Here is an 11,830-nt window from a genome sequence, read left to right as displayed (position 1 = left end):
TGATTGTGTGGGTGTCATGGCAGAACAAATGCAGATGTGTGGATCATCCCAGTACAAGTACATGTGTGTGTCATCCAAGCACCATTACAGGTGTGTGAGTCATTCCAGTACCAGGGCATATTTGTGTGTCATCCCAGAACCACAGCAGGTGTGTGGGTCATCCCAGCACCAGTACATGGGTGTGTGTCATCACAGCAACATTGGTGTTGGGATGACACACTCATGCAGAGGTGCTGGGATGACACACATATGCAGGTGTGCCGGTATGACACACACTTATGCACTTGTGCTATGATGACCCACATGTCAGAAGTGGTGCTGGGATGACACAAAAAAGAATTAGTGCTGGGATGACACACAATGCAGCAGTACTGGTATGACTCACACATGAAAGGGTGCCTGGATGACACACACATGTGGTGGTGCTGGGATGACACATATGCATGCAGTGTTAAAGTATCAAACACATGCAGAGGTGTGGGGATGACACACACATGCATGTGTACTGGGAAAGTACATGCATGCAGTGGTGAGTGGATGACACACACATGCATGTGTGCTGGGATGACTAACACATGCTCTGGTGCTTGAAAGTCACAAATACATGAACTGGAGCTGAGATAAAGCACACCCCATCTTTGTTGCTGGGGTGACACACACATGCATTGGTGCTGGGATAAAACACACATGTATTCCTGCAGGGATGACACATATGCAGGGGTGCTGATTTGTCACATAACCTTGCATTGGTGCTGGGATGACCCAAAAGCCATAAGTAGTGCTGATTGACATACACATGCAGTGATGCTGGTATGACCAACATGCATGTACTGGTGCTGGGAAACCCAAAATGCTTGCAGTGGTCCTGGGATGACAACCACATGAAGTGTTGTTGGGATGACACACACATGCAGAGGTACTGGGATAACACACATGTATGCATGGGTACTGGACTGACCCACTATCCAGCAGTGGTGCATGCAGTGGTGCTGGGATGACACACATACATTCACTTCTGGTGACATGAACAACAACCCTGCAGTGGTGCTTGGATGACACACACACATGTACTTGTGGAGGGATGACTCAGATGCCTGCAGTAGTGCTGTGATGACAGAGACATCCATTTGTGCTGGGATGACACACATATCCAGAGGTGCTGGAATGAGACAAGCATGCAGTGGCACCAGAATCATGCACACATGCATTGGAGTTGGAATGACACACATGTGCATGTGTGCTGGGATTACACACACGAATAAACTGGTGCTGGAATGACCAAAATATTTGCAGAGTTTTTGCAACAACACACACATGAATTGTTGTTGGCATGCCATGCACATAAATTGGTGTTGAGATCACACACACATGCAGGGGTGCTGGGTTGATACACAAGCCTGCAGTGGTGCTGGGATGACAAAAACGCACGGACTGGAACTGGGAGGACTCACAAGCCTGCAGTACTACTGGGATGACACACACATTCTTGTTCCTGGAATGACACACCCAAACATTAATGCTGGGAAGACACATTTAAGGGTGATGGGAAAACACACTTGTGTACAGTGGTGCTGGAGTGACATCAACACAGGCAGTGGGATAATACACACATGTAAGAGTGCTGGGATGATACACACACATTCACTGGAACTGTGATGACACACACACCTACAGTAGTTCTGGGATGATGCACACATACTTGGTGCTGGACTGACACACCCAGTGGTGCTGGGACAATACATATGCATGCACTGGTGCTGGTATAACCCACACGCTGGTGTTGGTAATGAAATGACCCACAGGAACTGGAGCTGGAATAAAAAATCACATGCCTTCGTGCTGGGATGACACACAGGCAGTGATGCTGGAATCACACACACATGCATGAGGTGGTTCTGAGATGAAAGACACACATACAGTGGAACTGGGATGACTCCCACATACATAAGTGCTGGAATGTCACACCTAAACAGTAGTGCTGCTATGAAAAACATATTCAGGGTTGCTTGGTTGACACACATTCAGTGGTGCTGGGATGACACACATGCATGCTCCGGTGCTCAGGTTACACACATTCACTGGTGCTGGGATGATGCACATGCATGCATTGTTGCTGGGATGACAGACACGCATGCAGTGGTGCTGAGAAGACAAAAACCCATGCATTGGTGCTGGGAACACCAACATGCTTGAACTGCTGCTGAGATGACTCACACCTCACCTGAGGTGCTGGGATGACACAAACATTCATTGATGCCAGAATCACACACAAATGCATTCAAGCTGTGATGACACACACATGCAGGGGTGCTGGGATGACACACATGCATGTGTACTGCGATGAACAACACACCTGGAGTGGTGCTAGGATGGCACCCATAAGCATTGATGCTGGGATGACCCACACATGCAGTGGTGATGTAATGACACACACATTCAGGAGTGATTGCATGACACACACACACACACACACACACACACACACACTGGTGCTGGGTTGACATCCACACATGCAGTGCTGATGGAATGACACATACACATGCATTGGTGGTGGGATGACCCAAATTCAGTCAGTGTTGCTTGGATGAAACACAAAGGCATTTTCCCACAATGACACACCCATGCAGTTGTGCTGGGATGACACAAAATGCAGTGGTGCTTTGAATACATGCACATGCAGGAGTGCTGGAATGATGCACACTTGCAGTGGTACTGGGATTACACACCCATGCAGGGGTGCTGGGATGACACACACATGCAGATATGCTGGGTTGACACAGATGGATGCACTGGTTCTTGGATGACAGGCGCACATCCAGTGGTTCTGGGATGATACACACCAATGCACTGGTGCCAAGATGACCCACAGTCCTGCAGTGGTTCTGGGATGACACACATGCATGCACTGCAACTGTGCTTGCCAACATTCACAAAGTTGTTCTGGGATTACATGCACATATGCACTGTTGCTAGGAATACAAATATGCTTGCAGTGGTGTTGGAAATACACATCCATGCATTTGTGCTGGGATGACACACACATGCAGGGGTGCTGGGATTACCCACAAGCCATCAGTGGTTGTGAGGTGACACACATGAATGCACTAGTGCTACAATAACCCATAGGCCTGCAGTCATTCTGGGATGGTGCACATGCATGCACTGGTGCTAGGAAAAACAACAGGTATGCAATGGTGCTGTGATGACACCCACATGCATTGGTGATGGGGATTATACACTCCTCCAGAGGAACTGGGATGATAGAGGCATACAGTTGTGCAGGAATGACCCACTCGCTGGCAATGGTACATGCAGGATGCTGGGAAGACACACACGCAGGCACTGGAGCTGCATGATACACATGCATGCAGTGGTGCTGGGATGACACAGGCACGAACTGGTGCTGGGATGACTAACATGCATGCTGTGATGCTGGGAAGACACCCACAAGCTTGGTTGCTGGAATGAATCACCCATGCAATGAAGCTGGGATGGTGCACACAGGCAGGGGTGCTGGAATGACACACATGCCTTCACTGGAGATGGGACGACATATACACCATCAGGAACAACACACATGTGTACACTGCTGCTGGGATGACCCACCCGCCAGCACTTGTGCTGGGATGACACACACATTCATTGGTTCTGAATGACATTCACCTGCAGTGGTGCTGGTAAGACACACGTTCATGGGTTCTGGGTTGACACATACACATGAACTTCTGCCGGGATGACACACATACATGCACTGGTGCTGGAATGACCCACTTTCCTGCATTGGTGCTGGGATGACACAAACATGCAGTGGTGCTGGGATGACACACACATGCATGTGCCTGGATGACACATACATGCCATGGTGCTGGGTGACATACACTCCTATGGTCTGGGATGGCACACATGCCTGAAATGGTGCTGGAATGACTCACATGCCTGCAGTACTGCTGGGATTACACACATGCATGCAGTGGTGAAGGGAAGAGCCACAAGACTGCAATGGTACTGGGATGACACACACACATGCATTGGATCTAGGATGAGCCACACACCTGCAGTAGTGCAGGAATGACACACACATTTATTGGTGCTTGGAAGACAAACATATGCATTTGTGCTGCTATGACACACACATGTAGTGGTTATGGGATGACATACACATCCAGGAGTTCTGGGCTGACACACACACATGCACTGTTGCTGTGTGACACACATGCCAATGTGGTGCTGGGATGACATCCACACATGCAGTGGTGATGGGTTGACACATATGCATGCACAGGTGCCAACATGACCCACAAGACCACAGTGGTGTTGGGATGACACACATATGATGCATTGGTTCTGTGATGGCACACACATGCAGTTTTTTTCGGATGACACATATTCAGGGGTTCTGGGATGATACACATGCATGCAGTGGTGTTGGGATTACGCACACATGCAGAGGTGCTTGGATGAAAGACACCGGCACAGGTGCTTGGATGACACACACACATGCACTAATGTTGGGATGACCCATATGCCAGCTGTATTGCTGGGTGATGCACACATGCATTGGTGCTGGGATGACACAAATGGGCAGGGGTGCTTGGATGACACTCATGCCTGCATTGGTGCTTGGATGACACACACACACATGCACTGTAAGTCGAATATCTCACAAGCCAGCAGTAGGGCTTGGATGACACACACATCAATTAGTCCTAAAATGACACACACATGCAGAAGTACTGGACTGAGACACATATGCAGTGGTACTGGCATGAATCACATATTTATGTTGACTGGGATAACACACACATTATGATGTGAACGGATCACACAAACATTCATGGGTGGTGGGATGACACACCCGTGTGCACTGATGCTGGTATGACACACATGCATGCACTGGTGTTGGGATGACAGTCATTCCATAGTGCTAGGATGACACGAACCCATGCACTAGTGCTGGAATGACTCACATGCATGCACGTGTGCTGAGATGACACACACTCTTACACTGGTGCTGGGATGACCCAAACACCTGCAGAGGTGCAGGGATGACACCAACATTCAGGGATTTTTCAATGACACCCACATTCAAGGTTGCTGGGATAACACACACATGTGCACTTGTGCTGGGATGACAAACAAGCATGCATTGGTGCTGGGATAAAGGAAACACATGCATTGGTGATGGTGTGACACACCAAAACTCTTGTGGTGGGATGACACACAAATTCAGGCATGCTGAGAAGACAAACACCCATGCATTGGTGCTGGGATGACATACACTCCTTCAGTTGTTCTGGAATGAAACAAACACATGCATTGGTTTGGTGATGAACCATATGCCTGTAGTGGTTCTGGGATGACACACACATGCACCAGTGCTGGGAACACCAACATGCATGCAGTGGTGATGGGATAAAACCCACATGCTTTGGTGCAGGAATGACACAAACAAACAGTGGTGCTGGGATGACAGAGGCCAGCACTGTTGCTTGACAGAGATAACACACACATGCTGGGGTGCCTGGACGACACAAACATGCCATGGTGCTGGTACATCTATGCATGCAGTGGTGCTAGGATTACACACACTTGCAGAGGTGTTGAGATAACACACACATACACATATGCTGGAAAAACACATGCATGCAGTGTGGCTGGAATGACACACACATGCATGGGTGCAACACTGTTGCCATGTGGGTCATCACAGCATAAGTGCATGTATGTATATTCCCAGCACTGGTGCATGTGCATGCTATCCCAGCAACAATGCATATTTGAACAATCACAGCACCTGTGAATGTGTGTGCATTCTGAGCACCACTGAATGCTGGTGTCATCCCAGTGCACTTGCATGTGTGTGCCATTGCAGAAACAATGCATGTGTGTGTGTCATCCAAGTACCACTGCATGCATGTGTGTCATTCCAGCACCCCTTAATATGTGTGTCGTCCCAGAAGCCCTGCTTGTGTGTATTCCAAGCACCACCCCATGCTTGTGTCATCCCAGGACACATGCATATGTGTGTCATCGCAGCAACAATGCATGTGAGTGTCATCCCAGCATCACTCTCAACCTGTGGGTCATCCCAGCACCAGTACATGCATATGTATCATCCCATCTCCAATGCCTGCGTGGACGTCCTCCCAGCACCACTTGTCTGTGCTGGTCATTCCTGCACCAGTGCATGCCTGTGCATCATCCCAGCACTTCTAAATAGGTTTTTCATGCAAACACCACTGCATGTGTGTGTCATCCCAGCCCCAATGCATGCAGGTTTCATCCCAGCACCAGTGAATGCCTATGTGTCATCACAGCACTCCTGAATATGTGTATCATGCAATCACCACTGAATTTGTGTCATTGCAACGCCAATTAATGCAGGTGTTATCCCAGCATAAGTGCATTTGTGTGTGTCATCCCAGCACACCTGCATGTATGTGTCATCCCAGCACCTCTGCATGGGTGTGTCTCAGCACCACTGCATGTGTGTGTCATTCCAGCACCTCTGAATATGTGTGTGTTCAAAGCACCATTGCATTCTTGTGTCATCCCAGCAGAACAATATGGGTATGTCATCATGGAAAAAATGCATGTGTGGATCATCAAAGCAACACTGCATGTGTATATGTGTCATCCCACAACACTGCATGCATGGATGCTATCCCAGCACCAGTGCATGAGTGTGTGTCATGCCTTCTCTCTGAAATGTATGTGTCATTGCATCACCACTGCATGTGTGTGTCATCCCAGCACCAAAGCATATGGGTGTCATCTTAGCACCACTACAGATGTGTTATTCAGCCCAGCACCCATACATGTGTGTCATCCCAGCACACCTGCAAGTGTGTTTCAGTCCATCACCTCTGTATGTGTGTGCCATCACAGCTTGAATACATTTGTGTGTCAACCCAGCACCAATGAATTTGTGTGTCATCCCAACACCTCACACGGGGTATGGTACATCCCACCAACTGTGCCTGCCTGTGGGTCATCCCAGTACCCCTGAATATGTGTGTCATCCCAGCACCACTTCAGCGTTTGTGTCATCCCAGCACCAATGCATGCTTGTATGTCATCACAGCACCTGCACAGGTGTGTGGGGCTTCCCTGCAGAAGTGCATGTGTCTGTGTCATCCCAACATCCCTGCATATGTGTGTCATCCTAGCATGTGCATGCATGTGTGTCATCCTTGCACCAGTTCATGTGTGTGTGTGTCATCCCAGCACGAGTGCATGAGTGTGTGTCATCCATGCCAGTTCATGGGCATGACCATGCTTCAGTGTGCTAGGATGACACACATGCATTTAGTGGTGGTGGGATGACCCACATGATTGCACTGGTGCTGGGATGACACACATGCATGCACAGGTGCTTGGATAACCATCATGTACCCAGTGGTGCAGATTGACACCCACATGTATTGGTACTTGTATGACACGGCCATGGAAGGTTGCTAAAATGACACACACAGGCATTGGTGCTGGAATGACACACACATGCAATTGTATTGGGATAACACATATGTATGCAGTAGTTCTGGGATGATCCAACCACTGGCAGTGGTGCTGGGATGACACACATATGCACTGGCACTGCTTTGACACACACATGTTGTCTTGCTGTGATGAGAGGCAGAATGCAGTACTACTGGGAAGAAACACACATGCAGGGGTGGTGGGATGACACACATTCATGCATAGAGGCTGGGATGATGTGCCCACTTCCAGGGGTGCTGGGATGACTCAAACACATGTATTGGTGCTGGAATAACCCACCTGCCTGCAGGGGTGCTGGGATGACACACATACATGCACTGATTCTGGGACGACCAACATGCCTGTAGTAGTGCTGGGATGACACCCTTATCCATCGGTTCTGGGATGACACACACAGGCAGTGGTGATTGGATGACACACACATTCAGGTGTGCTGAGATGATACACAAGCATGCACTTGTTCTGTGATGACACACACGCACCAGTGGTGATGGAATGACACCCACACTTGCAGTGGTGCTGGGATGGCATATCATGCACTGGTGCTGGGATGACCCACATGCTGGCAGTCATGCAGAGATGACCCACATGTAAATTGGTGCTGCAATGACACACATATGTATGTGTGTGGGAATGACATGAACGCATGCAATGGTGCTGGCCTACATGCTTGCAGTTCTTTTTGGGATGACACACACATTCACTGGTGCTGGAATGACCAACATACATTCTGTGATTCTGGGAAGACACCCACAAGGATTGGTGCTGGAATGATACACTCATGCAATGGTGCCTGGATTACACATATCGGCAGGGTTGCTCAAATGACACACATGCCTGCAGTGGTGCTGGGATGTCCCACACATTGGCAGTGGTACCACACATGAATGCACTGATGCTGGGATAAACAACATGTGTGAGGTGGTCCTGGGATGCCAACCACATTATTTGGTGCTGGGATGACAAAAACATGCAGTTGTGATGGAGTCACACACATTCAGGAGTGCTGGGATAACACATACATATGCACTGGTGCTGGGATGACACACATGAACAAGTGGTATTTGGATGACATCCACACATGCAGTGCTGATGGGATGACACATGAATGCACTGGTGCTGGCCCTGGTACTGGGATAACACACATGCATGCAATGGTGCTGGGATGACAGACACGCATGCCATGGTGCTTTGAAGACACACACCCATACACTGTTGCTGGGATAACTCACATTCATGCAGTGATCCTGGGGTGACACCTAAATGCATTGGTACTGGTGAAAGACCTATGGAGTGGTGCTCAGTTGACACACACAGGCAGAGGTGCTGAGATTGCAAATACACATGCAATGGTGCTGAGACCCACACACCAGCAGTGGTGCTGGAATAGCACACACATGCATTGGAGCTGAGATGACACACACATGCTGCACCACTGGGATGACACGGCATGAGTGTATGCTGGGATGAGACACTCACATGCACTTGTGCTGGGATGACCCTCACAACTGCAGTGGTTCTGAGATGACACACCCATGCACTGGTATTGGGAACACCAACATGCTTGCAATGGTGCTGCAATGACACCCACATGCATAGGTTCTGAAATGACACAACATGCAGTGGTGCTTGCATGATCCACATGCCTACAGTGGTACTGGGATAACACACATGTGCACTGGTGTTGGAATGAATAAAATGCCTGTAGTGGTGCTGGGAAGACACCCACATGCATTGGTGCTGGAATGACACACATGCACTGGTGCTGGGATGATACACATGAAGAAGTGGTGCTGGAATTACGTTCACATATGCACTGCTGATGGTTTGACACATACACATGCATTAGTACTGGGATGACCCATGTGCAGGCAGTGTTGCTAGGATGACACACACACATTTGTTTCACAATGACACACACATGCAGGTGTGGTGGGATCACACAAATATGCAGTGGTACTTGGATACACACACACATGCAGGGATGCTGGAATGACAAACACAGGCAGTGGTGATTGGATCATACATACAAGTAGAGGTGCTGGGGTGACACACACATGTATCTGTGCTGGGATGACACACACTAATGCACTGGTGCTGTAATGACCCACACATCTGCAGTGGTGGTACCATGACACATGCATGCACTGGTGCTTGGATGACATAAAGTGTTGTTGGTATGACACACACATGCAGGGGTGCTGAGAGAAGACAAATGTGTGCAGTAGTGCTGGGATGATACATACACATGTGGAAGTTGAATTTCTCACATGCCTTCAGTAGTGCTGGGTTGACACACAATATTACATAAAGTTAAAGGAAACCAAGAGTAACAGAGGGACTAAAAATCAAACTTGTTGGTCATGTGGGGGGTTAGGCCATTTCCAGAAAGAGTGCCCTAGTAGGCTGGGGAGTACACAAATTAGAGCAAAACCGAGACTACCACCCTCTAAATGCCCTGTATGCAAAAAGGGGTTCCACTGGACACATGATTGTAGTTCTAAAGAGAAGGTTGATAGAAAGCCTTTAAACGGGGCATGGGGCAGTCCTCAGCCCTGTGAGTAAGAGGACATCCCAAAATAATGTGGACCATTCCAATATCTGAGGCCAAAGCTTGGATGATGCTCCAGTTAGATGGAGTTCCTTTCAAGGGTGTTGTTGACACAGGAGCTGATGTTACTATTATCAGAATGGAAGAAGCAGAAAAAATGAAATGGAAAACTAAAACTGGTCCCAATATTCAAGGGGAAGGAGGACTACAACCTACCAGGGAAGTAATTCACCCTGTTATTTGGAAAGATCCTGATGGGGAAACCGGAGCCATTAAGCCCTTGTTAGCAGAAGGATTGTCGATGAACTTGTGGGGCAGGGATATTCTGCAGGAAATGGATGCTGTGCTAACCACTGATGATAGAGAATTTTACCAAGATATTGTCGTGCAAGATAAAACAGGGTGCAGTAATCAGCACCCCGAATTCTAAGGGCCACTGTTCCATTAGTACAAAAACTTGAACTGATTCCATTGCAAGGGGACACTCAAGATCCCATTTGGGTGGAACAGTGGCCTATACCAAATGAAAAACTGAAACACCTAAAGTTCATAGTACAAGAACAACTAGACAAGGGTCACATTGGGCCACCTACAAGTCCACATAATGCACCAATTTTTGTCATACAAAAAGGGAATAAATCAAAATGGAGACTATTACATGATCTAAGAACTGTAAATGCTCACATGAAAAAAATGGGGTCTTTACAGCCTGGTTTACCACACCCAGCTGCCATTCCCTTTAATTTTCACATAATTGTACTTGATATTAGGGACTGTTTTTTCTCCATTCCTCTTCATGAAAAAGATAGGCCTTACTTTGCCTTCTCAGTATACGAACTCAATCATCAGCTCCCTATGCAAAGGTATCATTGGAAAGTATTGCCTCAAGGAATGAAAAATAGTCCAACCATTTGTCAGCATTATGTCAGTCATGCCACAAGGCCCCTACAAGAAAAATGCCTTATTATACATTACATGGATGATATCTTATTAGCACATCAAGAACAAGACTGCTTAAATAAGTGCCTTCAACAACTTTTAAGAAATTTAGAAATACTGGGTCTTAAAGTTGCAGAAGAAAAAATTCAAAAAGTAGCCCCATTTACATTTTTAGGGTTTAAATTATGGAACTCTATTTCTCTGGCAAGACCACAACTGTTAGTACAGAACAGTTATTCATTAGCTGAACTGCAACAATTGTGTGGCCAAATCAATTGGCTAAGAAGTTTTATTCCTGTTTCCACTGTTCAGTCGGCACCATTATTTAGCTTATTAAAGGGGAATGCTGACCCTACTTCAAAGAGACATCTAACAACCCAAGCTAAAGAAGTTATTAACAAAATAAGTGATGTTTTAAAGAAAGCTCAGTTAGTCTCCCCATGATCCAAGTCTCCCCATACAAGCCATTTGCATAGCCACGCCTGGGTTACCAATAGCGGTGCTATATTAACAAGGTCCAATATATTGGTGCATTTAGCTTACGGCAAAACACACAAAATTACACCTTTTATACAGCTTTTGGGGCTTCTGGGTCTACAGTTACAAAATGTAACTCAAAAGGTCTTTAATAAGGACCCTGATATCCTTATCATGCCATTAGAAAAACATATAGTAGATCATCTTATTATAACTGAACCGCTTTTTCAAGCTCTAATTAGTGGATTCCCAGGCATTATCAATTCACATTATCCTCCTGATAGACCTATACAGGGATTAAAAACATTACAATTAAAACCCACTCCCTTTTGTTGGCCCACTGGTAAACCTATTCCAGAAGCT

Source organism: Sciurus vulgaris (genome assembly GCF_902686455.1).
Source record: "Sciurus vulgaris genome assembly, chromosome: 11".
In the NCBI taxonomy this organism is placed as follows: Eukaryota; Metazoa; Chordata; class Mammalia; order Rodentia; family Sciuridae; genus Sciurus; species Sciurus vulgaris.
The sequence above is the reverse complement of the archived record's forward strand: the minus strand, read 5'-3'. Positions refer to the sequence as shown.